The following is a 7,581-nucleotide window of genomic DNA, read 5'->3' as shown; positions in this document are numbered from 1 at the left end:
AGAAATTTTGGAAAAGTCTTTGATAAATCTCCTATAGAAACCAGCATGACCAAGGAAATTACGAATACCTTTGATATCTTTAGGACATGGCATTTTCTCAATTGCATCAACCTTAGCTTCGTTAACCTCAATACCTCTTTCATAAACTTTATGGCCCAAAACAATACCTTCGTTAACCATAAAGTGGCACTTCTCCCAATTGAAGACAAAATTCATTTGCTCACATCTCTGCAAAACTCGATCAAGATTGCTTAAACAATCATCAAAAGACTTATCATAAACAGAAAGGTCATCCATGAAAACCTCAACAATCTTTTCACATAAGTTACAGAATATAGAAGTCATAAATCTTTGAAAGGTAGCAGGTGCATTGCATAAACTAAAAGGCATACGTTTATAAGCATAAGTTCCACAAGGACAACTAAATTCTTGATCAGGTTGAGAAAGAGGTATTTGTGAAAAACCAGAATATCCATCAAGGAAGCAAAAATGTGTGTGCTTAGATAATCTTTCTAGCATTTGATCAATAAAAGGCAGAGGGTAATGATCTTTTCTAGTTTCTTTGTTTAATTTTCTAAAATCAATTACCATTCTATGGCCTGTAACAATTCTTTGTGGAATAATTTCATTCCTATCATTAGGAACAACAGTAATACCTCCCTTCTTAGGGACACAATGGACAAGACTTACCCATCTACTATCTGTGGTAGGATAGATTATACCTGCTTCCACAAGTTTTAATATTTCCGCTCTTACCACTTCTTTCATCTTCGGATTCAACCGACGTTGGCGATCAACAACGGGTTTAGCATCAAGTTCCACATTAATATTGTGCTGACATAGAGTGGGACTGATGCCCTTAAGATCATCAAGAGTATATCTAATAGCATCTCGGTGCTTCCTTAGAACTTCCAATAATCTTTCTTCTTCATGTTCTGAAAGGTTAGCACTAATAATAACATGATATATCTTTTTCTCATTAAGACAAGCATATTTCAAAGTGTTAGGCAATTGTTTTAATTCAAACACATGATCACCTTTAGGTGGAGGAGGACCTCCTAGAGTTTCAATAGGTGAATTGTGTTTAAGCAGAGGTTATTGTTCAAACAAGATTTTATCTATTTCATTTCTTTCGTGCATATGCAAATCATTTTCATGGTCTAGCAGATATTGTTCTAAAGGATCAGTAGGAGGCACAACAATAGAAGCAAGACCAATAATTTCATCCTTACTAGGCAATTCTTTCTTATGATGCTTTCTACTAAACTTGGAAAAATTAAACTCATGAGACTCATCACCAAAACTAACACCGATAATTTGTTTCTCACAATCTATTTTAGCATTGACGGTGTTCTAGAAAGGTCTACCAAAGATAATGGGACAAAAGTCATCCTGTGGGGAACCAAGAACAAGAAAATCTGTAGGGTATTTTATTTTCCCACACAAGACTTCAACATCTCTAACAATCCCAAATGGTGTGATGGTGTCTCTATTAGCAAGTTTAATAGTAACTTCTATGTCTTCTATCTCAGTGGGTGCTATGTCATTCGTAATTTCTTGATATAAATTAGAAGGAATAGCACTCACGCTAGCACCTATGTCACATAAACCATGATAATGGTGATCTCCTATCTTAACTGAGTGAACAGGCATGCCAGCGACATGTCTATATTTATCTTTCCCATCGGGTTTGGCAATTCTAGCAGCTACACCAACGAAGTAAATAACATGCTCAGCAACATTATCGACCAAGAGATCTTTAACCATAGAAACACTCTCTCTGTTATGTGGTTGCACTACAAAAAAAAAGACACATCCATGACATTTTGGGCCGAACGAATTTTTTTCCCGTCATGCTTATGACACTTCTATGACGATAATTGTGACAAAACCACATCTTATCATAGATGTGGTGGGCTCCTACTTCTATGACAAAAAATCATGACAGAAAATGGGCTTTTTATCCTGGGTGGGCCGGGGATGCACCTGCATGACATTTTTTGGGCCGTCCATGATGGAAAAAATCATGGTAGAAGCTGAAGGAAATATGCCCTAGAAGCAATAATAAAGTTATTATTTATTTCCTTATAATCATGATAAATGTTTATTATTCATGCTAGAATTGTATTTACCGGAAACATAATACATGTGTGAATACATAGACAAACAAAGTGTCACTAGTATGCCTCTACTTGACTAGCTCGTTAATCAAAGATGGTTATGTTTCCTAACCATGAACAATGAGTTGTTATTTGATTAACGAGGTCACATCATTAGCAGAATGATCTGATTGACATGACCCATTCCATTAGCTTAGCACCCGATCATTTAGTATGTTGCTATTGCTTTCTTCATGACTTATACATGTTCCTATGACTATGAGATTATGCAACTCCCGTTTACCGGAGGAACACTTTGGGTACTACCAAACGTCACAACGTAACTGGGTGATTATAAAGGAGTACTACAGGTGTCTCCAATGGTCGATGTTGGGTTGGCGTATTTCGAGATTAGGATTTGTCACTCCGATTGTCGGAGAGGTATCTCTGGGCCCTCTCGGTAATACACATCACATAAGCCTTGCAAGCATTACAACTAATATGTTAGTTGTGAGATGATGTATTATGGAACGAGTAAAGAGACTTGCCGGTAACGAGATTGAACTAGGTATTGGATACCGACGATCGATTCTCAGGCAAGTAACATACCGATGACAAAGGGAACAACGTATGTTGTTATGCGGTCTGACCGATAAAGATCTTCGTAGAATATGTAGGAGCCAATATGGGCATCCAGGTCCCGCTATTGGTTATTGACCAGAGACGTGTCTCAGTCATGTCTACATTGTTCTCGAACCCGTAGGGTCCGCACGCTTAAGGTTACGATGACAGTTATATTATGAGTTTATACATTTTGATGTACCGAAGGTTGTTCGGAGTCCCGGATGTGATCACGGACATGAAGAGGAGTCTCAAAATGGTCGAGACGTAAAGATTGATATATTGGAAGCCTATATTTGGATATCGGAAGTGTTCCGGGTGAAATCAGGATTTTACCGGAATACCGGGAGGGTTACCGGAACCCCCCGGGAGCTATTTGGGCCATAGTGGGCCTTAGTGGAAAAGAGAAGGGGCTGCCCTAGATGGGCTGCGCCCCCCCCCCTTCCCCTAGTCCTATTAGGACTAGGAGAGGTGGCCGGCCCCCTCCTCCTCTTTTCCCCTCCGAGGAATCCTAGTTGGACTAGGATTGGAGGGGGAATCCTACTCCCAGAGGGAGTAGGATCTCCTGCGCCTCCCCCCCTTGGCCGGCCAGCCTCCCCTCCTCTCCTCCTTTATATACGGAGGCAGGGGCACCTCTAAACACACAAGTTGACACAAGTTGATCCACGTGATCTATTCCTTAGCCGTGTGCGGTGCCCCCTGCCACCATATTCCTCGATAATACTGTAGCAGAGTTTAGGCGAAGACCTGCTGCTGTAGTTCATCAAGATCGTCACCACGCCGTCGTGCTGACGAAACTCTTCCCCGACACTTTGCTGGATCGGAGTCCGGGGATCGTCATCGAGCTAAACGTGTGCTCGAACTCGGAGGTGCCGTAGCTTCGGTGCTTGATCGGTTGGATCGTGAAGACGTACGACTACTTCCTCTACGTCGTGTCATCGCTTCCGCAGTCGGTCTGCGTTGGGTATGTAGACAACACTCTCCCCTCGTTGCTATGCATCACATGATCCTGTGTGTGCGTAGGAAATTTTTTGAAATTACTACGAAACCCAATAGTGGCATCCGAGCCTAGGTTATTTATGTTGATGTTATATGCACGAGTAGAACACAAGTGAGTTGTGGACGATACAAGTCATACTGCCTACCAGCATGTCATACTTTGGTTCGGCGGTATTGTTGGACGAGACGACCCGGACCAACCTTACGCGTACGCTTACGCGAGACTGGTTCCCTCGACGTGCTTTGCACAGAGATGGCTTGCGGGCGACTGTCTCTCCAACTTTAGTTGAACCAAGTATGGCTACGCCTGGTCCTTGCGAAGGTTAAAACGGAGTCTATTTGACAAACTATCGTTGTGGTTTTGATGCGTAGGTGAGATTGGTTCTTACTTAAGCCCGTAGCAGCCACGTAAAACATGCAACAACAAAGTAGAGGACGTCTAACTTGTTTTTGCAGGGCATGTTGTGATGTGATATGGTCAAAGCATGATGCTGAATTTTATTGTATGAGATGATCATGTTTTGTAACCGAGTTATCGGCAACTGGCAGGAGCCATATGGTTGTCGCTTTATTGTATGCAATGCAATCGCGATGTAATGCTTTACTTTATTACTAAACGGTAGTGATAGTCATGGAAGCATAAGATTGGCGAGACGACAACGATGCTACGATGGAGATCAAGGTGTCGCGCCGGTGACGATGGTGATCATGACGGTGCTTCGGAGATGGAGATCACAAGCACAAGATGATGATGACCATATCATATCACTTATATTGATTGCATGTGATGTTTATCTTTTTATGCATCTTATCTTGCTTTGATTGACGGTAGCATTATAAGATGATCTCTCACTAAATTATCAAGAAGTGTTCTCCCTGAGTATGCACCGTTGCCAAAGTTCGTCGTGCCCAGACACCACGTGATGATCGGGTGTGATAAGCTCTACGTCCATCTACAACGGGTGCAAGCCAGTTTTGCTCACGCAGAATACTCAGGTTAAACTTGACGAGCCTAGCATATGCAGATATGGCCTCGGAACACGGAGACCGAAAGGTCGAGCGTGAATCATATAGTAGATATGATCAACATAACGATGTTCACCATTGAAAACTACTCCATCTCACGTGATGATCGGTCATGGTTTAGTTGATTTGGATCACGTAATCACTTAGAAGATTAGAGGGATGTCTATCTAAGTGGGAGTTCTTAAATAATATGATTAATTGAACTTAAATTTATCATGAACTTAGTACCTGATAGTATCTTGCTTGTTTATGTTGATTGTAGATAGATGGCTCGTGCTGTTGTTCCGTTGAATTTTAATGCATTCCTTGAGAAAGCAAAGTTGAAAGATGATGGTAGCAATTACACGGACTGGGTCCGTAACTTGAGGATTATCCTCATTGCTGCACAGAAAAATTACGTCCTGGAAGCACCGCTGGGTGCCAGGCCTGCTGCTGGAGCAACACCAGATGTTATGAACGTCTGGCAGAGCAAAGCTGATGACTACTCGATAGTTCAGTGTGCCATGCTTTACGGCTTAGAATCGGGACTTCAACGACGTTTTGAACGTCATGGAGCATATGAGATGTTCTAGGAGTTGAAGTTAATATTTCAAGCAAATGCCCGAATTGAGAGATATGAAGTCTCCAATAAGTTCTATAGCTGCAAGATGGAGGAGAACAGTTCTGTCAGTGAGCATATACTCAAAATGTCTGGGTATAATAATCACTTGATTCAATTGGGAGTTAATCTTCCGGATGATTGCGTTATTGACAGAATTCTCCAATCACTACCACCAAGCTACAAGAGCTTCGTGATGAACTATAATATGCAAGGGATGAACACGACTATTCCCGAGCTCTTCGCAATGCTGAAAGCTGCGGAGGTAGAAATCAAGAAGGAGCATCAAGTGTTGATGGTTAACAAGATCACTAGTTTCAAGAAAAAGGGCAAAGGGAAGAAAAAGGGGAACTTCAAGAAGAACGGCAAGCAAGTTGCTGCTCAAGAGAAGAAACCCAAGTCTGGACCTAAGCCTGAAACAGAGTGCTTCTACTACAAGCAGACTGGTCACTGGAAGCGGAACTGCCCCAAGTATTTGGCGGATAAGAAGGATGGCAAGGTGAACAAAGGTATATGTGATATACATGTTATTGATGTGTACCTTACTAGAGCTCGCAGTAGCACCTGGGTATTTGATACTGGTTCTGTTGCTAATATTTGCAACTCGAAACAGGGACTACAGAATAAGCGGGCACTGGCAAAGGACGAGGTGACGATGCGCGTGGGAAACGGTTCCAGAGTCGATGTGATCGCAGTCGGCACGCTACCTCTACATCTACCTTCGGGATTAATATTAGACCTAAGTAATTGTTATTTGGTGCCAGCGTTGAGCATGAACATTATATCTGGATCTTGTTTAATGCGAGACGGTTATTCATTTAAATCAGAGAATAATGGTTGTTCTATTTATATGAGTAATATCTTTTATGGTCATGCACCATTGAAGAGTGGTCTATTCTTATTGAATATCGATAGTAGTAATACACATATTCATAATGTTGAAGCCAAAAGATGCAGAGTTGATAACGAAAGTGCAACTTATTTGTGGCACTGTTGTTTAGGTCATATCGGTATAAAGCGCATGAAGAAACTCCATGCTGATGGACTTTTGGAACCACTTGATTATGAATCACTTGGGACTTGCGAACCGTGCCTTATGGGCAAGATGACTAAAACACCGTTCTCCGGTACTATGGAGAGAGCAACAGATTTGTTGGAAATCATACATACCGATGTATGTGGCCCGATGAATATTGAGGCTCGTGGCGGATATCGTTATTTTCTCACCTTCACAGATGATTTAAGCAGATATGGGTATATCTACTTAATGAAACATAAGTCTGAAACATTTGAAAAGTTCAAAGAATTTCAGAGTGAAGTTGAAAATCATCGTAACAAGAAAATAAAGTTTCTACGATCTGATCATGGAGGAGAATATTTGAGTTACGAGTTTGGTGTACATTTGAAAAACTGTGGAATAGTTTCGCAACTCACGCCACCCGGAACACCACAACGTAATGGTGTGTCCGAACGTCGTAATCGTACTTTACTAGATATGGTGCGATCTATGATGTCTCTTACTGATTTACCGCTATCATTTTGGGGATATGCTTTAGAGACGGCCGCATTCACGTTAAATAGGGCACCATCAAAATCCGTTGAGACGACGCCTTATGAACTGTGGTTTGGCAAGAAACCAAAGTTGTCGTTTCTTAAAGTTTGGGGCTGCGATGCTTATGTGAAAAAGCTTCAACCTGATAAGCTCGAACCCAAATCGGAGAAATGTGTCTTCATAGGATACCCAAAGGAAACTGTTGGGTACACCTTCTATCACAGATCCGAAGGCAAGACATTCGTTGCTAAGAATGGATCATTTCTAGAGAAGGAGTTTCTCTCGAAAGAAGTGAGTGGGAGGAAAGTAGAACTTGACGAGGTAACTGTACCTGCTCCCTTACTGGAAAGTAGTTCATCACAGAAAACTGTTTCAGTGACACCTACACCAGTTAGTGAGGAAACCAATGATAATGATCATGAAACTTCAGATCAAGATACTACTGAACCTCATAGATCAACCAGAGTAAGATCCGCACCAGAGTGGTACGGTAATCCTGTTCTGGAGGTCATGCTACTAGATCATGATGAACCTACGAACTATGAAGAAGCGATGGTGAGCCCAGATTCCGCAAAGTGGCTTGAAGCCATGAAATCTGAGATGGGAACCATGTATGAGAACAAAGTGTGGACTTTGGTTGACTTGCCCAATGATCGGCAAGCAATTGAGAATAAATGGATCTTCAA

This window comes from Triticum dicoccoides, chromosome 7B, assembly GCF_002162155.2.
Source record: "Triticum dicoccoides isolate Atlit2015 ecotype Zavitan chromosome 7B, WEW_v2.0, whole genome shotgun sequence".
Lineage (NCBI taxonomy): Eukaryota > Viridiplantae > Streptophyta > Magnoliopsida > Poales > Poaceae > Triticum > Triticum dicoccoides.
This window is presented reverse-complemented; position numbering follows the sequence as displayed.